This window comes from Dromiciops gliroides, chromosome 1 (genome assembly GCF_019393635.1).
Source record: "Dromiciops gliroides isolate mDroGli1 chromosome 1, mDroGli1.pri, whole genome shotgun sequence".
NCBI classification, from domain to species: Eukaryota; Metazoa; Chordata; class Mammalia; order Microbiotheria; family Microbiotheriidae; genus Dromiciops; species Dromiciops gliroides.
Window position 1 is genome coordinate 388,254,732 of NC_057861.1, and position 24,464 is coordinate 388,279,195.

The 24,464-nt window shown below is 38.3% G+C and overlaps 1 protein-coding gene and 1 long non-coding RNA gene across 2 annotated transcripts in view; one reads left to right on the forward strand and one right to left on the reverse strand.

Moving 5' to 3' along the window:
• Nucleotides 1-15,252: 15,252 nt before the first annotated feature.
• Nucleotides 15,253-15,965, reverse strand: LOC122734550. The gene is made up of 2 exons (XR_006354069.1): nt 15,881-15,965; nt 15,253-15,513 (listed from the first exon to the last, which is right to left on the reverse strand). It is a non-coding gene; the product is annotated as an uncharacterized LOC122734550 (long non-coding RNA).
• Nucleotides 15,966-17,981: 2,016 nt separating this feature from the next.
• ADAMTS6 (ADAM metallopeptidase with thrombospondin type 1 motif 6) overlaps nt 17,982-24,464 on the forward strand; it is a 349,111-nt gene continuing 342,628 nt past the window's right edge. The window contains 1 exon segment of the mRNA XM_043970648.1: nt 17,982-18,065. The gene's annotated coding sequence lies outside the window, so the exon portion shown is untranslated.

The following is a 24,464-nucleotide window of genomic DNA, read 5'->3' on the forward strand; positions in this document are numbered from 1 at the left end:
TTTTCTATATAAGCTGTCATATCTTTAGAAAATAGGGATAGTTTTATTTCCTCTTCATCTATCTTTATGCCTTTAATTTCTTCTTATCTCTTATTGCTACTGCTAGCATTTCTAGAACTACATTAAACAATAGTAGGATATCCTTACTTTACTCATGAATTAATTGGAAACATCTCTAGTGTATCTTTATTTCATGTTATATTCACTTTAGGTTTTAGATAGGTACTTAAGATATTTAAAAGATCTCCCCATGCGTATATTTTTTTAAATTAATAAAGTATTTTATTTTTTTCCCGTTACATGTAAAGATAGTTCTCAACTTTTGTTTATACAGGCTTTCCAATTTCAGATTTTTCTCCCTCCCTTCCCTCCCTCCCCCCTCCCCTAGACAGCAGGTAATCTGATATAGGTTTTATATATATACACATACACATATATATATGTATATACGTGTATATATATATATATATATATACATACACACACATACACATAATAACATTAATCCTATTTCTGCATTAGTCATGTTATAAGAGAAGAATCAGAGCACTGATGAAAAACCTCAAAATAGAAAAAACAACAGCACCAAAAACCAAAGAAATAGTATGGTTCATTCAGCATCTATACTCCACAGTTTTGTTTTTTTTTCTTGGATTTGGAGATCCTCTTCCATCATGAGTTCCCTGGAACTCTTCTGTACCATTGCATTGGTGAGAAGAATATAGTCCATCACAGTAGATCAACACTCAATGTTGATGATACTGTGTACAATGTTCTTCTGGTTCTGCTCATCTCACTCATCATCAGCCCACCCATGCGTATATTTTATAGTTTTTTTGATAGCATAAATGAGTGTTGTGCTTTTTTGAAGGTTTTTTTGCATTTATTGAGAGATTCATACTGTTTCACATGGTTTTGTTTTTAACATGATTGATTGTTAAATTTTTTCCCTAATGGTGAACCATCTTATATCCCTGGTATAGAATTTAATCATAATGAATCTTTGTAGTCTGTTTGACAGAATTTTTTATTTTTGAATTAATATTAATTAATATATTGGTCTATAATTCTCTTTCTGAATTTTATTCTTCCCTGATTTAGGTATCAGAACAATGTTTGTCCCATAAAAGGAATCTGGTAGAGTGATTTCTTTATCAGCATTTTAGAATAAATTGTGTAGTATTGGTATTAATTGTTCTTTAAAAGTTTGATAAGTTTCTTTTGTTAATCCATCAGAACCAAGAATTGTTCCCTCCCTCTCCCTCATCCCCATTTGATAGTTCCAATATAACTAGTTCTATTTTCTGAGATTGGATTATTTGAGATTCCTATTTGGCCTTCTTTTAGTTTGGGCATTTTCTATTTTTAAAGGTATTCCTCTATTTCTTTTGGATTCTTAGTTTAGTTAGTACATAATTGTGCATAATAGGTTCTGATAATTCCTTTATTTTTCTTCCAGTTTTTTTTTTGGGGGGGTATTTCACATTGTTCATTTGGCTTTTTTGTTGTTGATTTCTCTACTTGATTTATTAGTTTCGGTATTCTACATTTTTGAATGTATTCCTCTATTTCTTCTGTGTTTTCAGTTTTGTTAGCATCAAGCTGCATATAAGGGAATCTGATAATTCTTTTTCTTCTGGCTTTGTTGTGATTTCACATTGTTCATATGCTATTTTGTTTATTTGTTTTTCTGCTATCTTTTTAATCAGATTGACTAAAGGCTTATCAATTTTATTAGTCTTTTCAAAGAAACAGCTTTTAATTTAATTTATCATTTCTATAGTTCTTTTTATTTCTAGTTTATCTATTTCACCTCTAATTTTTAATATTTCTTTTGTTCTTATTTTAGGTTTATTTGTTAACTTTCTAATTGTTTTAATGGCACAGGCAATTAATTAATTGAATCCTCCCTTTTTTCCCTTCTATTTTGTTAATGTATGCTTGTTGGGATATGAGTACCTCCCCTCTCCCCTCCCCCCCCAGGATTGCTTTGGATGCGTACCAGAAATTTTGCTGTGTTGTTTATCATTATTATCTGCATTCACACAATTATTAATTGTTTCTATGATTTGTTCTTTGATCTACTTATTATTTAGGATTTCATTGTTAAATCCCCACTTGGGTCTTTTTTTTTTGTTTGTGCTCCTTGAACTGCTTACTATTTTTCTGCCATTTTAAACATTTGTTTACAATATCTCTGTGCCCTAATACAGGGTCAATTTTTGTAAAAGTTCCAGGTAGTGCTTGCTTTTGTTTTGGGGTTCTACTTTTAGCAATAAATATGATCTTTACAATCCCATTTAGAAGATCCTTTAAGTTGTTTAGCTCTAGTTTCTCTAGCAATTTATTCAATTCCATATTTTTCCTTTTGTTCATTTTCTGTTAGACTTATCCAAAACTAAGAGAGGGACAATGAAATCTCCTGCCACGATTGCATGACTATCTTTGTCTTCTAGTTCAGTTAATTATTCTTTTATGAATTTAGATGTAAGGCATTTGGAGCATATAAGTCTGATATTGATGTTGATCTATTGTCTATGGTTTCTTTCAGCACAGTATAACTTCTTTGTTTATTTCTTTTTTTACGTTGCAAATGTTTGTTTTTGCTTTTTCTGATAGCATGATTGTAACTACTTTTTTGTTTTACCTGATGCATAGTAAAAATTTTTCCCTAGCCTCTTATTTTAATTCTTTAGAAGACTTTGTTTTTTAAATGGGTTTTGCGGTTTTGTTTTCTCCTCCAGTTTGTGTTGTTTCTTTTCATTTTATTGGTTTGTTTAGTTAATTACTATTTAAAATTATGAGTTAGCTTTATCTTTTCTTCAATTTGTCTTTAATATTTTTCCCAAATTAAAAATTTTTTCCCTCCTTCCTCTGTAAACATAGCACTTGTCTCTTTAGTTATTTTTACTGAATCTACTTCAAGATAATCCTCTTCCTCCCAGCTCTCTTCCTCTCACCCTTAGCTCCTCTTTGTTACTTCCCTCCATAGATTTGGAGTTTTGTTAAACTTATTAGTTGCTTTCCCCACTTCCTTTTAACTAGTTATTTTTAATTCTTTCTTTTCCCCTCTGAGTTAAGTATTCAAGTAAAACCCTCCTTCCTCTCCTTCAACTTTTATTTGTTGGTTTTAAAATTTCATTTTCTATGTCTTTCTCTAAAAAAGGATTTCTTTCCCTGTCTACATTATTTCTGTCCCCTTTCTGTCTATTCCCGACTTTTATTCTTTGATTTGTGACCCTTTTACTTATTTAGTTCTTCTTTAGTCTCTGAATTCCTTATGGGATTAAAGCTTCTACAATGCATATTATGAGTATCCTCTTTTAAACAATTTCTATGTTATTGCCATGTAGATCTTGTCCCTGGGATCCCTTTTTCAGTTACACCTCACTCTTGGAAAAGTGTTAATTTCTGTTGGCCATAGGGAGAATATTGCCTCGTTATGGGAATTTTCCAATGTCCTTGATTGTGCAGTTCGTTATTAATCTTTTCCCTCCCCATGGTCACTTTCCATCCTGTGCCCCACATTTGCTTTGAAATTTCTTCCCTTAGTTCATACCCTTTCACTCTTCTGTGTGTCTGTTGGCTCTTCGATTCTCATTGTAAGGTCTCCACCTATCTTTATGGAATATCTCTCTTTCCCCATAGGAGCATTCATGAGTCCTCCCAACACTTAAACAAGATTTTCCCCTTCTTTTCCCATTTTAACCCTTCCTTTCTCATCCTGGTCTATTCTCCTGCAGCCTTTTCTGTGTTAGTTCACCTGATTGTTAGCTTTTTTGATTAACTGTCCAGCACACATTTCTCAGTTTTATGACTAGCTTTGTATTTTATAACTGGAGATTTATTATTATATCTATTGTTAAATCTTTCAAGCAATTTTGAATTATTTTTATATGGATGGGAGACACCTTGTTGAAAAAGAAATTGTAAAGGGATGTTTTGTTCTACTGAATCAATGTCTTTTAAAAAATAATAAACAACACAATAAGCATAGTAGGATCATATGTTCTCTACATATTTTAGTGAATCATGAAATGGTAAAGATATAGTCTGCTATTGAATATTGCTTGTGAAAGTCTGCTTGTTCTCCACTAATTCCCACATCAAGAATGCCCTTGATTTGTCTATAGAAAACTCAAATCTTTTCAGAGATGGGAAAGTAAATGTATAGATTATTATTTCTGTCCTCTTGGTTGTCTTTTTTTTTTTTTGTACTGAGAAGATCCATGATTTTTTCCCATGCCTTTTCAATTTTCAGTTCCATCAGACACCTTGTATATTGTCTTCAACAAATTCACAATTGTTTCTCCTCTTTCACAAGAGAATCACTTCTATGATTTGGCTCCTTTTCCTGTCTTTGTTCTTTTTAGTACCTTCCCAATAAGCATATCCAGGGCTATGACTTTAGGGTTCAAGTGTGGTAGTTCCATTGTCCTAAAAGGAGAAAAAACAGATATAATATATTTTTTTTTTTTGGTTAGGCAATTGGGGTTAAGTGACTTGCCCAGGGTCACACAGCTAGTAAGTGTCAAGTGTCTGAGGCTGGATTTGAACTCAGGTCCTCCTGAATCTAGGGCCAGTGTTCTATCCACTGCACCACCTACCTGCCCTGATATAACTTTTACAAATATTTTCCATTTTTCTTCTATTTCCTGTTCTTCCCACTTTCATCTTTAAACAACTTTGGAATGATTTTGCCTAGGTGTATGCCTTTCCAAGCTTTCTTTAAACTGATTTTACTTTCCATGGCTTCTTTTTCCTTTGTGAGCTGATACTGTTCATAATCGTGCATCATCCATAAGATTTTACAAATAAATTTTTTTTTTCATGGATGTTATTTTTAGTAGCCAGCTCTCTCCATTTGTCAGGTAAGTCATATGTTTAATGACCAAAACACTTCCTGGGCTTCTTTTTTCTCCTTGTTATGATAATTAATTTAAGTTGGTAAAACTTCTATATAAAATTATCATAATTTATGTCAGTATCATTTCTTTTTTCTATTTATTATTTTTGTGTTTGTTTAAATAGTTCAGGATTAAGTTGTTTCCATTTTATGACACCTTTTCCTCATTATTATAATATTTTTCTGAATTTTATAAAATTAATTCTTAGCTCTGATGACTTGATGTTCTTACTGCAGACAACTGATTCGAAGATAATTATAATAATTATAATTAATATAATTCCCAAGAGCTCTGCAAAGTGTTTTACAAATATAATTTTATCTTCATAATAGCTCTGGGAGGTAGGTACTATTATTATCTCTACTTTACAGATAAGGAAACCAAGATAGAAGTGAAGTAACCTGCCAGGGTCACATAGCTAATAAATGTGTGAGGATATATTTGAACTCTAGTCTTCCTGACTCCAGGTCTAGCACACTATTCAGGGTTTCACTTAGATGCCTAGCTACATCCCACATCAGTAATTAATCTTTTCCTATTTGTTAAAATATAATAATTTGGGGGATTTGTCATGTTACTTGGTACTTGCCAGGTTCAGTGAATAAGAATACTTGAAAGTATTCATGACAGAAGGATTTGAAGTTTCTAGGGGTTTTGTTTGTTTTTTTGTCAACTCCTTGTCAGACGCCCTAGACTGGGGAAGTGTTTATAAATAAAGAGCAGCTCTTCCATTTTCTTATTTTCTGTTTATGCTTAAATTATTAATAATATATTTTTCAATTCATGGTTTCTTTAAAAGAATATTTTTGTTTGTTTTGTTTTTTTGTTGGGTTTTTTTTTTTTTTGGCAGAGCAATGGGGGTTAAGTGACTTGCTCAGGGTCACACAGCTAGTAAGTGTTAAGTGTCAGAGGCCGGATTTGAACTCAGGTCCTCCTGAATCCAGGGCCGGTGCTTTATCCACTGTGCCACCTAGCTGCCCCCAAAAGAATATTTTTAAGTCATTTGTCCATTATGTGAAGGTTAGGCTAGTTAGTGCATTTAATTGGCACACATGTGAACTGAAATATGTGGCAATAGACTTGAAAGTGAGTAAATGAGTGCGGATGCCACTGTCAACCTCTACATGTCAAGGAACTCTCACTCTTATTTCAGGATACCTTGTGTACTGTAGTCATATGACTGGAATGTGGAACAAATAAAGACAAATAAAGACATTAGTACTAGTGTCAATCTGTACAAGAATACAAGTAAAACTTAATTTCTATCTCTCTCTCTCTCTGTCTCTCCCTTCCTTCCTTTCTTTTTTTTTTTTTAGATAAACACAAACAGAAATTCTAATATTTCCCTGCCACCTCAATGGATATTCAAGTACCCTTCTTGGAGTCTGTGTACCCTGCTTTGGAGACTAATGCTCTAACTCCTTCCTTTGAAAGATGCAGAAATAAAAATTATGAGAGTTGAAATAATTTGTCTAATATCAGATTTAGACAAAGGTTGACTCCAAATCCAGCTCTTTCCCCACACCCACAATGTTGTTTTTAGAGCTATAGCTAGCATGGGGTAACTGTGGCCTTGCTCCAAAGCTAGAACTTTAGTGCACAAACATATAACTCTTTCAGTCCATTAGCTGAGCAGAAAGTAGTGATGGAGATGCAAATTCAGACCTAGGATGAGAAACAGGGAAGAAGAGTTTGGGATTCCAGGTACCTGTGAGGACAGTGGACTGCGAGCTGCATGCTCCCTTTCTTCTCTTCCTCTAGCCGATAGAGAAATTCCCAAGAGCTCGGCTTCTTCCTTTCCTTGGGGCTTTTTTTTTTTCTTCCCAAAGGATGACCTTTCACTTTGCCCTCCCTCCTGCCTTCCCTATGCAAAGTGATACTTCCTTCCACTAAGAGCCAGTTAAAATTCCATTGATTCCTTCCCTACCACAATCTGTATGGAAAGTAGTCTTCCATTGGTTGCATTAGATTATCTTCAAGGTCCTTTCCAAATCTATGATTCTATCCCCTAAATTCCTATAGGAAATAATTTTCCCACCCATACATGAGTCTTAATTACTTCTTGTATTATTTTTATATTATTCTTTACCAAGTTAATTTGAAGAGTACATCTTGGATTGCCTGCCTCAGTGGCTGTTATTGTCTTAGGTAGCAGTTCCTCCCACAGGTTGACATTGCTGGTTACTGCTCTATTCTTAGATACTGCTATTGGAGAAACACTAAGTCGGAAAAAAATATTGTTCCTGCGGGTGTTACAGCTAAGGATCCTGCCCTGCCCTGATCCCATGTTGGCTTCTTTTCCCTAGATTTGTTCTCCTGAACTAAATCAGTCTTTGCTTTTGGATTCTTCTTCTATTACTATGGCTTCTCCAAGGGATGGAACGTCACCTACATTCAGGCCCTTGCTTTCCTCCTTCCCTGACATTCTGATCTAAACATAAATAGTTTGAATCTTTACTACTACTGTTTCTGCCTCTTTAGGGTAACTCTTTGTTCTGCCTGATCTTCCTTGGAGCAGAATGCTCTGGTTCTCTGTTGCCCTCTTCCTGCCTCATTTGCCCCAAATTTCACCTAGACCATTTCTTTTTTTTTTTTTTTAATGAGGCAATGGGAGTTAAGTGACTTGCCCAGGGTCACACAGCTAGTAAGTATTAAGCGTCTGAGGCCGGATTTGAACTCAGGTACTCCTGACTCCAGGGCTGGTGCTCTATCCACTGCACCACCTAGCTGCCCCCCCTAGACCATTTCTTAATTACTAACTTGGGGGTTTACCATTGCCTTGGGCTCAACTCAGTTCTGTTTCAACTTCTGCCCAGCCACACAGCCCAGGTCCAATAATAGAATAGGGGCAAAAGTTCCATTCAGTGATTTCTTTTATTTTTTTATCTTTCCACCTACCCTCTTCCTGTTCCTTTTCTGACAAGGGCATGCTCTGCTTGAAACTGTGGAGGCCACACAGTCCAGAAAACCCAATTCTCTTTGTTTTCAGAGGTTTGCAACTCCATTTATAACAAAGATGAACTATGACCCAAAGTAAATTAAATTAGTAAATTTGTTATGATTGAGTAAATTATACTTTTCATATAATCAGCATAATTTTATGAGCAAACTTACTTTGATATTATTTCTATTATTTCATCAGTTTGGGTTTTGTCTCTACGGACACCTTTGTCCCTACACATGCAATGTGACTCTTCTATGTTTTATTTATTTATTCATTCATTTTATTTATCTATCTCTCCACTCATTTAGGTATTTATTCATTCATTTATCTATCTCCACTCATTTATTTTTTTTCATTTATTTATTCATTTATTCATTCATTTATTTATGTATTTATCAATTTATTTATTTATTTATTTAGAATTTTTGCCACCTTACATGTAAAATAAATTGTAACATCAATTTTTACAACTTTGTGTTCCAAATTCTCTTCCTTCCTCCCTATCCCCCACTTAAGAACTCAAGCAATTCAATGTTATACATGTGCAGTCATTAAAAACATAGCAGTAAAAAAAACTTTAGATAAAGGAATTAACAACAATAACAACAAAATACACTTCTATCTGTATTCAGATAGCATCAGTTATTTTATTTTATTATTTTTTTTGGTGAGGCAATTAGGGTTAAGTGACTTGCCTAGTGTCACACAGGTAGTAAGTGTTAAGTGTCTGAGGCTGGATTTGAACTCAGGTCCTCCTGACTCCAGGGCTGGTGCTCTATCCACTGCGCCACCTATCTGCCCCTGGCATCAGTTTTTTTTCTGTAGATGGATTGCATTTTTCATAAGTCCTTCAGAGTTATCTTGGATCATTGTATTGCTGAAAATAACAGTCATTCACAGCAGATCATCTTACAATATTGCTGTTATTTTGTATACAGTATATTTCACTTTGCATCAGCTCATGTAAATCTTTCCAGGTTTTTTTGATAGCATCGTGATCATCTCTTTTTTTTAAAGTAAACTACATTTATATAGTACTTTAGAGGAATATTTCCTTGCAAAACACCCATGAGGTTGATTATTGCAACAACAATAATAGCTTACATTTATATAGTACCTTATACCTGACAAAGAATTTTCTTCACAATAGCCCAGCAAAGTAAGTACCATCATCCTCATCCTCATCTTACATTGCTCTTGCCTCTGTTTCAAATTTTTTCCCAGTTACTATTGCTAACTGTGTTTCCCTACATCTTATTCACTCCCATTTTACCCTTTCCCTCCTCAAAAGTGTTTTGCTTCTGACTGCCTCTCCCCCAATCTGCCCTCCCTTCCTTCACTCCTCCCCCCTTATTCCCTTCCCCTCTCACTTCCCCACAGGGCAAGATATATTACTATAGTCACTTGAGTGTATATGTTATTCCCTCTTTGAGCCAATTCTGATGAGAGTAAGGCTCATTTACTCCTCCACTCCCCTCCATCTTCCCCTCTTCTCCATTAGCTTTTTCTCGCTTCTTTTATGTGAGATACTTTACTCCATTCCACCTCTCCCTTTCCCTTTCTCCCAATGTGATTCCTTCACCCCTTAATTTTATTTATTTATTTATTTTTGGTGAGCCAACTGGGGTTAAGTAACTTGCCCAGCATCACACAGCTAGTAAGTGTCAAGTGTCTGAGGCTGGGTTTGAACTCAGGTCCTCTTGAATCCAGCCTTAATTTTATTTTAAAGATGTCATCATGGGGCAGCTAGGTGACACAGTGGACAAAGCACCCACCCTGGACCCAGGAGGACCTGAGCCCAAATCTGGTCTCAGACACAAGACACCCACCAGCTGCTTGACCCTAGGCATGTCACCCCACCCTGACTGCCCTGCAAAAAAAAAGATAAACAAAAGTAAATGTTTACATATATAATCCCTTCATAATCAATTCCCACCTGTGCCCTCTGTCTAAATTTATTTTTTTCAGCTGCCCTAATACTGAGAAAGTTCTTATGAGCTGGAAGTATCATCTTCACATGTAGGAATGTAAACAGTTTAACCTTTTAACCTCTTTCATGATTTCTTTTTCCTTTTTATCTTTATATGCTTCTCTAGGGTCTTGTATTTGAAAGTAAATTTTCTATTCAATTCAGGTCTTTACTTCACGAATGCCTGAAAGTCCTCTTTTTTCATTGAAGTCCCATTTCTCCCCCTGAAAGATTATACTCAGTTTTTCTGGGTAAGTTATTTTTGGTTGTAATTCCAATTCCTTTGCCCTCATATTCCATGCCCTCTGATCCTTTAATGTAGAAGTTGACAGATCTTGTGTTATCCTGACTGTGGCTCCACAATGCTTGAATTGTTTTTTTCTGGTTATTTGAAATATTTTCTCTTTGACCTGGGAGCTCTTGAAGTTGGCTATAATATTCCTGGAAGTTTTCATTTTGGGATCTATTTTCCAGGTCAACTATTTTTCCAAGGAGATATTTCACATTGCCCTTTATTGTTTTTATTCATTTGGATTTGCTGTATTGTGTCATTATTTCTCATAAAGTCATAAGCTTCCATTTGCTCAATCCTAATTTTTTTTTTTTTGCAGAGCAATGAGGGTTAAGTGACTTGCCCAGGGTCACACAGCTAGTTAAATGTCAAGTGTCTGAAGCTGGATTTGAACTCAGGTACTCCTGAATCCAGGGCGGGTACTTCATCCACTGTGCCAACTAGCTGCTCCTGTTCAATCCTAATTATTAAGCAATTATTTTCTTCAGCTGTTGACCTTTTTCCTGACTTTCCTGCATCACTCTCATTTCTCTTTCTGTTTTTTCCTCTTTGTCTCTTACTTTTACCTCTACTTCTCTTACTTTATCTTCAAAGTCCTTTTTGAGCATTTCTGTGGCCTAAGACCAATTCATATTTTTCTTGGAAGCTTTGGAAGTAGGAGTTTTGACTTTGTTATCTACTTCTGAGGGTATATTTTAATCTTCCTTGTAACCAAAGAAACATTCTGTGGTTTACATCCTTTTCTGTCTGTCCATTTTGCTAGCCTATATATTGACTTTTAACTCCTTCTTAAAATGGGGCACTGCTTCCAGGAAGCACTGTCCCAAGCTTTAGGGGGTCACAGGTGGTACGATTTAAGGAAAGGCACATTCTGCACTTGCTTGGCCTATGCTCTGGTCTGTAAACAACCCCAGGCCTACTTGCTCTTTAACTTGGAAACAAAAAATCTGTTTCGCTGGGGTTGCTAACTTTGGCAAGCCTGCGTCCCCTTCCCCACCTGGGCCACCACTCAAGACTGCTTCCTTATTCCCACTGCAAGCAAAACAACCAAATTCTGCCTCAGCGTCAGTAGAGACCCCTGTAATCTCTCCCCAGCCAGCCACTCAGCCCTCTCACCAGACTGTGAGCTTAGTTCTAGAAGAAGACACCACGCCAATTCAGAGGCTCTGGGGATCTTTTTCTCTGGCACGGCTTGTTTGGGGCTGGATCTCTCTTGTCTCTGTTTTGCTATCAGTTATCTATAGGGTATCTATCTCATCTAGACACCTTTGTCTTTTCTTCTTCTTCTTCTTCTTCTTCTTCTTCTTCTTCTTCTTCTTCTTCTTCTTCTTCTTCTCCTCCTCCTCCTCCTCCTGCTGCTGTTCTTCCTCTTCCTCTTCTTTCTTCTTCTTCTTTTAATTTTGTGGATACCACATGTCTTGAACATGCCTCATAGCACAATAGTTTTCCTAAAGTACAAGTTGGACCACGTCACTTTCTAGCTCAATAAACTTCAGTAGCTCCTTACTACTTCCAGGATCAAAACCAACCTCTTCTGTTTGGCATTTAAAGCTTTTCATAACATGGCTCCAACCTATGCAACCCTATTATATATCACTCCCCTTCATATAATTTATGGCCTCGTCAAATTGGCCTTCTTGCTGCTCTTCACATAGGACACTGCCTCCTGGCTGGATGACTCTGCACAGGTTGTCCCCATATGCCTGGAATGCACTTAGCCTCACCTCTACCTCTCAATCTTTAGCTTCCTTTAAAGCTCAGCTTCAATCTAGTTTTTACATGAGGACTTTGCTGATCTCCAAGATGTCAGGGTCTTCCCCATGAAATTACATTATATTTATTTTTTGTATGTATTTTGTATAAACTTGTACATGTTTTTTTTTCTCCCAAAATGTAACCCTTTGTAACCCTGTTGGCCTCAATTTCCTCATGTGTAAAATGATCTGGAGAAGGAGATGGCAAACCACTCTAGGATCTCTGTTAAGAAAATACAAAACAGTACATAAAGAGTTGGATTGGACTGAACAACAACAATTTCTTATCTGCCTTTCTAAGTGTCATTAGAATTCCAAGATGGACTCAATTGATATGTAAAGATTTAATAAATTTGTATTTGCTCACTGGAAAGAAGCATGATGTAGTGTGGTACATAGAAAATATTCTTAGATTCAGGAAAACTTGGGTTGAAGTCCTCTTTCTGACACATTCTGGTGGTATGATCCTAAGCAAATAATTTAGTGCTCTAAACATCTTTCTAAGACTCTGAATTACAAAGGGTAACCTGCATGGTGGAGAAAGTTTCTTCATTTCAGGGGTTCTTTTTTAAAAAAACAATAAATATTTTTATTTAAAGTTTTGAGTTCTATTCCTGCCTGAGACAGTAAACATTCAAACATAGGTTATACATGCTCAATTATGTAAAACATTTCCATATTAGTCATTTTGTATAAGAAAATTTGAATAAAAGAAAAAAAATGAAAGTGGAAAAATAGTGTGTTTCATTATGCGTTCAATCAATATCAGTTCTTTTTTTGGAGATGGATAGCATGTTTTATCATTAGTCCTTTGGGATTGTCTTGGATCATTGTATTGCTGAGAATAGTTAAGTCATTCACAGTTCTTCATTGAACAATATTGCTGTCACTGTGCACAACATGCTCCTGGTTCTGCTCACTTCAGTATACATCAGTTCATGTAAGTCTTTCCAGGCCTTACTGAAATCATCCTGTTAGTCATTTCTGATAGCACACTAATATTCCATCATAATCATATACCATAGCTTGTTTAGCCATTCCCCAATTGATGGGTATTCTTTTGATTTTCTATTCTTAGCCACCACAAAAAGAGCTGCTATAAATATTTTTATATAAATAGGTCTTTTTCTCTTTTGTGGGATTTCTTTTTTTGCTGGATCAAAGGGTATGCACAGTTCTATAGCTCTTTGCGAATGGTTCTAAATTGCTCTTCTGAATAGTTGGATCAGTTCACAACTCCACCAACAGTGGATTAGTGTCCCAATTTTCCCACATCCTTTCCAACATCCAACATTTTCCTTTTTTGCTGTTTTAATTTTCATTTCTCTGATCAATAGTGATTTAGAGCATTTTTTTCATATAACTATAGATAGCTTTGATTTATTTGTCTGAAAACTGTGTGTTCATATCCTTTGACCATTTATCAATTGGGGAATGACTTATATTTTTATAAATTTGACTCAGTTCTCTATATATGTGAGAAATGAGGCCATCATCAGAGATACTTGTAAAAATTCCTAGTTTTCTGCTTTCCTTAAAATTTTGGTTACATTGGTTTTTTTGTACAAAAGCTTTTTAATTTTATATAATTAAAATGATCTATTTTACAATTTGTAATGCTCTCTATATCTTCTTTGGTTCTAAATTGTTCCCCTGTCCATAAATCTGACAGATAACCTATTCCATGCTCTCTTAATTTACTTATGGTATCACCCTTTATGTGTAAAGCATATACCCATTTTGACCTTATTTTAGTATACAGTGTGAGATGTGGGTCTATATGTAGTTTCTGCCTTACTGTTTTCCAGTTTTCCTAGCAGTGCTTGCCAAATAATGAGTTTTTGTTCCAAAAGTTCGGATCTTCTGGTTTATCATATACTAGATTACTATAGTCATTTATTATAGTGTAATTCATACCAATTCTATTCCATTGATCCACCACTCTATTTTTTAGCCAGTACCAGATTGTTTTGATTATTATCACTTTATAATACAGTTTGAGATCTGGTACTGCTAGACCATCTTGCACATTTTTTTCCTATTCATTCTCTTGACAATTTATTCAATTTTTGAAAAAGATTTCAGTGTTGGATGTAACATGACAATCCGTTGCTAAGAGAAGGAAGGGTGTGGGGGCAGCATGGGGAGAATATAGTATTAGTGTAATAGGTGTTACAAACTTGAAGAACATCCCATTAATTCCACCTTTGATTTTATAATACTATAATAGATATAGTAAATATAACACAACACAATTAATATAATGCAACATAACAAAGTGACATGATGTGACATAATATTGTATAGTATAATATAGTATAGTGTAGTCTTAGTATAGCATAGTATAGCATAGCATAGCATAGTATAGATAGTATAGCATAGTATAGCATAGTATAGCATAGTATAGTATAGTATAGTATAGTATAGTATAGTATAGTATAGTATAGTATAGTATAGTATAGTATAGTATAGTATAGAATAGTATAGTATAGTATAGTATAGTATAGTATAATAAATATGATATATAATATCAGGGCAGCTAAGTGGCCCAGTGCATAGAGTGCTAGGGCTAGACAGTCAGGAAGACCAGAATTCAGATATAGCCTTAGACACAATTAGTTGTGTGACTCTGGACAAATTATTTAACCTCTGTCTGCCTCAGTTTCCTCGTCGATAAAATAAGGATAATAATGGGATCTACCTTCCAGGGTTATTGTAAGGATAAAATGAGATTTGTGAAGGGTTGTTGTTTTTTTATGGTTACTGTTACACATAGAGGATAGCTTCCTCCCTCTCTTCACTCCCCCCTCCTTGCACTTCCACCCCTTTCTTTCCTATAGCCCATCTTTATTTCAGAAGGAATTAAAGGAGAGAAGACTCTTTGGCTCAGATCTTCCCATTACACCATTTAGACGCAGGATGGCGCCCTTTGAATAAGCAATTCTTCCAGAGCACTCATGCCTGAACAATGCCCCTCTCCCCTAAGAAGCCGGCTATTTGTAAGGGCACTTTGATCATTCTGACCACAGGTCTGACCTGTGCCCGGACAAAGGCAGTAATTCTGCAAGAATGCAGCCACTGCAATGTTAGCTTGAAGAGTGGTTGTACATATAGATTTTTTTACAATTTGGAAGATTTCAGGAGAGCAACCTTTTACTAAAGAAAGTGGTGATAAATGCATTTCTTTTGTATTTTACTCTATTCTTTTTCTTCCTTTCCTTTCTCTTCCCCATCTTTCCTTTTCCTTTTACTCTTAGGACTATCATTAAGCCATCTCATGTATTTTTATGTAAAGTGCAGTTCCACCACAGTAGTTCTTTATCTCAAAAAAATAAAAAAATAAAAAAGGAAAAGGAAAGAAAGAAAAAAGGAAGAAAAAGACGTTCTACCACCATATGGACTGTGTTTATTTGAAACTGTCAATGCCAGCTACAGAACGTATTTCTACATTTTCAGTGGCACGTAGCCAAATCCTGATTAAGGTCACGATGAGGACTATTGACTCTGTCGACTGATGCTTTTTCCCTTTCAACCCTCGAAGAAGAATGGAAATAACTGTATTCTTGGACTTTAGCAGTCTGATTCATGCCTCTCTTTCGCCAACTATTCACCAGAATTACACCTACCACCTCCGGCGTAGGACGGGGCTGGGGGGGAGAGGGGAGAGAAGAAATTAAATGGGAAATAATGTTAGCAGAAGCTGGAAACTTCCGAGCGTATATTCAGAGAGGGAGGGAGGGCCCCCTCCCCCTCCCCCTCCCGCGCCCGTCTACTCCCCCTTTCTCCTCCTGGCCATCGGAAATTGACTTGGCGGTTCTAAGAGCTGGAATTTCAAGGCGCCAATTCCACCCCTTCCCCCCACCATCCTCTGAAACCCTTAATGCTACTCCCACCCCAGCCTCCGAGATACGGATAAATGATGCAGCAGATTACACCGCGGAAAAGCAACATTTTGTTCTGCTTAATGCCCCCCCCCCCGTTTCCAATTTGTATGCCAGAGTTTGCTAAACTTACTACATGCAAAACGTATTTGAGCTTTTCCCTCTCTCATCACCTTCTTCTCCCCCCTCCTCTAGACCAGTGCCAGTAGCCTTCTCCCAGCAAATGAAAGTGAAAGTGCTACGTGTAGTAGAGTTTTTATCCTTAAAAATCTGGACTGGCGGCATGTGGCTGGGGGTGGGGTGGGGTAGGGGAGAGCAAGTGAAGAGCCTGTTTGAGGTTTTGTTTGTTTATCTTGAGATCGCAGTAGGGTTCCTGTTTTTTGTCTGACTTCAGATTTATTTTCATTTGGTCAGTCACTGAAGTTTTCATTCAATGTGCTGGCTTAAAACAAAACAAAACAAAACAAAAACAAAAACAAAAAACAACAAAAAACACTTCACTTGTAGCTTTCCCCTGGCTGCACCATTCTTACCATTCAAATCTCACCCTCATCTGGAAATAATGCAACCTTCCTTCCCCATCCCCCGCGTTCTCTCTCTCTCTCTCTCTCTCTCTCTCTCTCTCTCTCTCTCTCTCTCTCTCTCTCTCTCTCTCTCTCTCTCTCTCTCTCTCTCTCCCCCCTCCCCCCCCAGCTCCACATAGAATCTTTTAAAGTCCCTAATCAGATGTAAAATGTGAGGGTCTATGAGAAAGCTCTTCAGCAGGCATTTTAGTTGACTCGTTTTCGGGGTAACTCTTTCTAGCTAAGGTATACGTGTTTAAGCTTCTCAGAGGGGCTGAGACCAACTGTCTTTTTCTTTCTTTGCATCATCCATGCTTAGCACATAGTAGGCGCTGGATAAATGCTAGTTGACTGACGAGACACTCGGACGAGTTGTGCACATATTACTTCAGTCTGCAAAGCTGCCTGTTGCAGCAAACCATGCATTTCTACCTCCCGGCCACTGAATATATGCAACTTTCCCCAATTATTATTATTCCTACCTTTAAAAAAACCACACACATGAAACCCATCGCAACACTGAAAGTCCAGGGGTCCTCCCATGATTTTAGATCATCTTAAGTCATTCATCCTCTCCCTCCCCCCAAGAAACAGCTAACAACAACCAGGCTGGGATTTCTAAAGGTTTCAGGAGAAAGGGGCGGGGTGGGGTGGAGGAGAGAGGTTAGAGGGCCAGACTTTCTCTCTCCCATTCACTGGGTGGAAAAGTTGACATTGTCTAAGCCCTTCTGAATGGTTCGGTTGGTTTTTGGGTTACCCTGATTGTACCTCTGCCTCCCCCTCCCCCTCCACGTGACGGCCCAGGACATGCGCACCCGACGCCTCTACAGCCAGAGGCACATCTGCAGACTGACGTCAGTGCGTTCAGCCTCCCAGGAAAAACTGCCAAAATTTCCTCCTGCTGCTGCACTCTAGTTGGCTGAAGGCCGGTAGTGAAAGAGAGAGAGAGAGAGAGAGAGAGAGAGAGAGAGAGAGAGAGAGAGAGAGAGAGAGAGAGAGAGAGAGAGAGAGCGAGAGAGAGAGAGCGAGACAGAGAGAGAGACAGAGAGACACAGAGAGAGACAGAGAGACACACACAGAGGGAGAGATAGAGAGTGAGAGAGACAGAGAGAGAGAGAGACAGAGAGAGAGAAAGACAGAGACAGAGACAGACAGACAGACAGACAGACAGACAGACAGACAGACAGACAGACAGAGACAAACAGAGAGTGAGACAGAGAGCGAGAGAGCGCGAGAACGAGAAAGCCAGGCTACTTCAAAACTTTGCGGTGCCCCTTTCTGCTCCTCTTGTCTTTCTTTCTCCTGATAACTTTTGATGCTGCTTACACGTTATTAGCACAGAAAAGGCATTAGACTGGCCAGGAAGAGAGGGCACCACTTTCACCACCACCCCCAATAAGTCTCTTTTCTGTTCTTTTTTTTTCTTTCCTTTTTTTTTGGTGGGGGGTAAGGGGGGGTTGAGGAGGGGGGGATTGCAAAGACATCTCAGAGTGATAGATTGGGTGAATTGAAGGCATCTCTCTTTCTGCCAAATCAGTCCGTTCTCTAAAGCCCCTCGTAGTCAGGCTATAGGATTTTATTCTGGTTGCAGAATAACTCTGGTGTGGCTTTGCAAAGGGGGTGGGGGGGTGGGGAGAGAAGAGGGGTGGGCAAAAAAAAAAAAAAAAAAGACTGAGAGGAGAGGATACGTGAATCGTCCAGTGCAAACTCTATTGTTTGAAACTTACTTTATATCAGAATTTGAAGATGAAAACGGTAAGGAAGTCTTCACAATATTCAATGAAACTTTTTTCTTGTGCTTTGCTTGTCTCCCGAATAACGCGTAGAGACCTTTTTTTTCTGTGTGCTTTTTTTTTTTTATGGCAATGGGCGAGCTTGACTGAACTCCATTTACAGATAGAAGGCTTTTGAAACTCCAAAACTAGACGGGCGTTGGAGTGATTCTAGGATGTTCAAATATTTTGTGATTCAAAGAATATCAAGTTATTATATAAACATGATTTCGTGAAGCATGGAATATTTTAATTATGATTACCGGAGCTTTCGGATGGCTTATCAAATAGTGGCTGGGAAAGAAAAATGGGATGAGAGAACGTTTTGAAGTGATTTTCATTTTTCATAGAAATTTTCCAGCATAATATAGTTTCATGTCAGTGTCTTATGTAGTCAGACAAGTGCATATTTTATGCCTGGGCGCAAAGGGCAGCATTAATATGATAGCTGAAGTTTTGATGCTCAAGGATGTTAAGCTCTTAATAGGCTAATCAAAGAGATGGAAGCGTGTGGTTTTGATTTACTTCTGACCACTTGGGACGTGCTAGACTCAGAACCCTACGGAGACTTAGTTATCGGTGTATGTCTGTGCATATATTGTATGGCACGGAGTTCAAAGAAATTTTTTTTTCTTTTGGATTTTATTGGAAACTCGCCTCCTGATGAAGTGTATGTACAAGTCCTGTCTTTGCTAATTTCTTTCATTGTTGTAACAGGCAGAGAGGGAGATAGGCAAAGATAGAGGGAGACAGGAGAGAAAAGGGGTTTGGGGGAGGAAGGGAGGGAGGGAGGGAGGGAGGGGAGAGAGGGGGAGAGAGAGAGAGAGAGAGAGAGAGAGAGAGAGAGAGAGAGAGAGAGAGAGAGAGAGAGAGGGAGAGAGGAGAGAACGAGAACGAGCGGAGAGTGAGTTTCTTAGACCCTTGTTTTTATTTGAGCTGCCGGTGCAACGCATTTGGGCCAAATGCCAACTGTCTGGGTCACACGCGTTTTATCCAAATAGATTTAGCGCTGCTGTCTGGAAATGGGTTGCTGAATGTTAACTTTAGGATCAACTCAACCAGAGCAGCTCAGACTGTTCCCCTCAGTCTCAGGAGGGGGTAGATGGGGGGGGATTATAGGGGGGAGGGTGTGTGTGGGTGACTTCTGTTGATTTTTTTTAAAGGCAAGCCGTGTGTTATTTCCAACGTATTCATTTACACCCAGAATCCCTGCCCTGATTTTCTTTGCTTTTTGCTACCTCCTCCCCCATTTGTTTTAAGGTTTTCCTTTATTCGTGTTGATTCGTCTGGGATTTTAGGTGGCAGAATGACAGGTCTTAGAAAGCGTGGCAAGGGGAATGGAAAAGGTGCTGGTAGTAGTAGAAGGGCAGAATGTTGAAGGGAAATGACTTTGAGGCTCTTTACAGTTGTTTTCCGGCCAAGGTGGTAGCGGTTGTAACTCCGGTTTGTATGATAGCCGTGTGTGTGTGTGTGTGTGTGTGTGTGTGTGTGTGTGTGTGTTGTGTGTGTGTGAGAGAGAGAGAGAGAGAGAGGAGAGAGACAGAGACACAGTGAGTGAATGAGTGTGTGTGTGTGTGTGTGTGTGTGTGTGTGTGTGTGTGTGTGTGAGGGGGGAGAGAGACAGAGAGAGAGAGAGAGAGAGACAGAGAGAGACAGAGAGAGAGATTGATTCTGGATATCAGAGGGGCAAAGAACCCTTTCATTTTTACTCATTTTGCCTAAATCAAACCCACTAGTCGGCCACAAGTGTCTTGAAATGAGGTCTGGGCAGCGATATTTATGTTTCTGTGACTCCCAGGGGGAAAATCTCTAATCTCCAGGCTTTTGAAACACTGTAATGCTTTTCATGTCCAGTCCAATACCTGTAAGATTAATTCCTACCCTGGCCCGCACTAGTCCCTCCCCCCTCATTTCCTTAGCAACCATTCCTACCACTCACTACTTAGTGTCCGTTTAAGAAGGCTCAGTCCCAAGTCTCACCATCTCTGACTTGCACGAGAGAATGGAGAGAATCGAATATGCCCAATTGTTTCTGTAGAACTTATGTTCCAGAGAAAACAACCTTCTGAGAACAAGTTCTTGCCCCAAAGCCTATCTTTTGTTTGTTTGTTTTGTGGGGGCAATCCGGGTTAAATGACTTGCCCAGAGCCACACAGCTAGCAAGTGTCAAGTGTCTGAGGTCGGATTTGAACTCAGATTCTCCTGAATCCAGGGCCAGTGCTTTATACACTGCGACACCTAGCTGCCCCACCCAAAGCCTATCTTGACAGTAAACCATGTGTATGACTAGAGCTGGGAGGTGGGGGTGGGGGTGTCTTTTGCAGACAGGAGTTGTGGAAAATGTGTGTTATCCTTGTTGTCTGGAAGGAAAGTCTAGGGTTATTTGTAGTTGAATGATGAATTTCGTACAAAAGCCCTTTTCTTTTTGTACATTCACCTGCATTTTGTGCTTGGTGGGAAATGGCTTCATAAGGTTTACAAAGAAAGGAGAAGACCTTTGTATTTGGATGAATAAATAAGGAGAAGCCAACTTTAAAACACAATTAATAAATAAGTTGGAAAAGAAAAAGTTGTCAAGGTGTGGCAACTTTATCTTCTCCACTTTGGAGTCCCCAGGAATGACTGGATACCAGCTGCCATACTAATCAGATCCTGGGGTGAAGATGGAGGAAGGAAGCCCCCCAGGAGATTGTTCTACCTGTTGCTTTAGCTGCATATTAATAGCTCATGGGAGGAAGCCATGACCTCAGCTACACTCTGATTAGTGTGAGCAGGAAGTTACCAGGGAAGGGAAAGGTGATTTGTCAGCGGAAGCTGACAGCATTTGCTCTCTTCTTAAGGCAGGTTGCTGAAGCTAGAGACATTTACCAACAGCTTATCTCACCTCATTTCCCATCTAGAAAGCAGAGCTTTGATCTAGGGAAACAAGTAAATGACACCTTAACTTTATGACCTCATGATTTGTGGTGACTTTTTATGTATTTTGTAAATAGAGTTCTTCAAAAATAGAATCAGCTCCTTCGAGGTTCTGTTCCAAGAGTTAGCTGGACTCAATGGATTTGTGTAAGCCAAGAAAAATTGTCTCATACCTTTTTATTTTGGAGAGAGCCAAGAGGCCACGGGTGCTTATATAGTTCAACCTCTTCAGGGTGACCTATTTGAAGGGAGGGTTAGCTCTTCCTTTGAAAAAAGATGGGTTGGATGACAGCAGGCTATTACACAAAGAACTGCTACATTATGATCAGTAGAATCTTCCCCTCCTGTCCTTTCATGTCAAACTGATCTTTGACCTCTGGGCACCACATCTGGAAAGTTCAATGTTTCTACTCATCTGATGCTGGCCCCCAGGCCAAGCAGACTTTGTAGAGTAGCAATTATGAGGGTGATTTTTCTTAGGGAGGGAAACACCTGCCTACTAGAGAGTAGGGTGACCTATTAGTTTTTGTCATGTGGGTTCCCAAGAGCAGTTAGATGGGAAAGGCTTTTAAATTGTTATTGAGGAGGCCTAAACGTCCCCCCTCCCTCCCTTCTCATCAGTACTTAGTCACAAAGTGCTAAGTTTCCTGAGATTTCCAGGCACAGGTCATTAGACATGAAGACTTAGTAATTAAACATACAGTAAGTTTGTTTCAATTAAACCAACATTTATTAAAAGACTACTTTGTGTAAGGCACGGAGATCCAAAGGCAACTCCCTTTCCCAGTAGTGTCTCTCCTCATAGCAGTTTACATTCCACTGGGACTGGGGGTAGTGCAACTGGGAAACAGTTGCATATTAGACTTTTTCTCTTTGCTATTGGCTATATTGTTATTACTTTTTTTGTTGTTTTAGTGAGGCAATTGGGGTTAAGTGACTTGCCTAAGGTCACACAGCTAGTAAGTGTAAAGTGTCTGAGGTCCAATTTGAACTCGGGTCCTCCTGACTACAGGGCCGATGCTCTATCCACTGCGCCACCTAGCTGCCCCTATATTGTTATTAATATTCATAATAACAGCATTCATATTATCTCATTGGATCCTCACAACAACGCTGGGAGGTGGGTGCTATTACTATCTTCAAATTATTATCTTCAAGGAAAACTGAGGCAAATAAAGGTTGTGACTTGCCTACAATCACATAGCTAGGAAATGTCCGAGGTCAAATTTTTTTTTTTTTTTTGTGAGGCAATTGGGGTTAAGTGACTTGCCCGGGGTCACACAGCTAGTAAGTGTCATGTGTCTGAGGCCGGGATTTGAACTCAGGTCCTCCTGAATCCAGGACCGGTGCTCTATCCACTGTACCACCAAGCTGCCCCCTGAGGTCAAATTTGAACTCAGGTCTTCCTGATTCCAGCTCTGTTGCTCTGTCTGCTGTGACACTTAGTTTCTAGGTATGGAGGAAAATTTCCATTCATCTATTCCTGGCCAACCAGGATTTTAAATTTGTTTTATTGGTCCCAGGTTCAGGGCCCCAGGAGACCAAGTGTAGATGAATCAGTATAAATCCATCAAGACTACTGGAAGAAGCTTATCCTTCTGATTTTGGCTCAGTAACATCATATGTGTATCAAAGGGACTTTTCAAGTGTAATGTCACCGAATTTATTAAAATACCATAGTGATTTAGACAGGAGTGGATGCGAATGAACATTATTCCTGTAACACTATTTACATTTAAAATCCTTATAAGAATACTTGGCATTTTTATAGTGCTTTGAGGTTGGCCAAGTACTTCTCACACACCTTATTTGATTTTTCACAACAGCCTTGTGAGGTAGGTACTTTCTGGTGGTTATGCCATTATACTTATTTAGCAGGTGAGGAATCTGAGGCTCAGAGAATTAAAGTGACTTGATGGTAAACATTGGTACATGATGTCCGTTTAGGCAATATAATCTAATGGATTTGGAACCAAAATATGTGGTAGTGGTTTTCTTTTTGTTTTGTTTTTTCCTGTACTCTGTCACTGAATAACTGACCAGGGAAAGTCACTATCTCTCAGTTTCTCCCTTTGTGAAATGGAAATGGAGATAATAATTATTTTGAGTAATTGTTATTATTAATTATAACTGTACTGTCTAATACAGAGAAGATGGTTTCACTGTAATATTATTATTTCTTGTTATTGAAAACTGATCCTCAAGAGGTAATATTCTTTTTTTTTTTTTGCGGGGCAATGAGGGTTAAGTGACTTCTCCAGGGTCACACAGCTAGTAAGTGTCAAGTGTTTGAGGCCAGATTTGAACTCAGATCCTCCTGAATCCCTGGCCAGTGCTTTATCCACTGTGCCACCTAGCTGCCCTGCAGTATTCTTAAATGAAGGCAGTGTTGTGTACACTGGAATACTAGACTTGGGACTCAAGTCAGACTCGGGTTCAGATCCTTTTTCTGCAAATCACTTAACATCCTGAATCTTAATTTCCCCATCTATAAAATGAGGATAGTGATATTTCTACTATCTACCTTCCTTTTCCCCCTGAACTCATTAGTGATTGCATCCATTCTTTCTGTGCAGACAACTCCTTCTTATCTCTACTTCAGTCCTTCAGGTTTAACTGCCTGTTGAATATCTTCACCTGGATGCCCGTGAGCTCCACAAATTCAAGTTTTCCTTCAGTATTTCTATCAATAGTGCTATTATCCTCCCAAGTCACCCAGGCTTGAAATTTCAGAATCCTCTTTGACTCTGCTTTCTTTCATCCTCCCCTCCCCCCTCCCCCTGTTCCCTCCCTCACATCCGACAAATCTTTAGGTTCTAATGTTTCTCCTTCCATGATATTTCTTCGTCCTTTAGGTCAGGCCTTTACCTGACCAATTGCAAGAATCTCCCCACTAGTCTCCTGGTTTCTAGTCTCTCTTATCTCCAATTTCTTTTTCATACAACCCGTGGACAAGTTAGGCCATGTCACTCCTCTGCTGAAAAACCATTAGTGGTTTCTTTTAATTTTTTTTAAGTAATAAACATTTTTATTTAAAGTTTTGGGTTACAGTTTTTATCCCTCCTTCCCTTCTTCCCCTCCCTCTTCCCTAAGGTGGTAAGCGGATTTAGGTTATACATGTATGATTATGTAAAACATTACCATATTAGTCATTTTGTGTAAGAAAACTTGAATGAAAGAAAAAATGTAATAAATGAAAAATAGCATGCTTCAGTTTGTGTTCCATTAATATAAATTCTTTCTTGGGAGGAGGATAGTATGTTTTATCAATAGTCCTTTGGGATTGTCTTGGATCATTGTATTGTTGAGAATAGTTAAGTTCATCACCGTTCATCAAACAATATTGCTGTCTCTGTGCACCATGTTCTCTTGGTTCTGCTCACTTCACTATACATCATTTCATATAAGTCTTTCCAGGTCTTTCTGAAATCATCCTGCTTGTCATTTCTTATAGTGCAATAATATT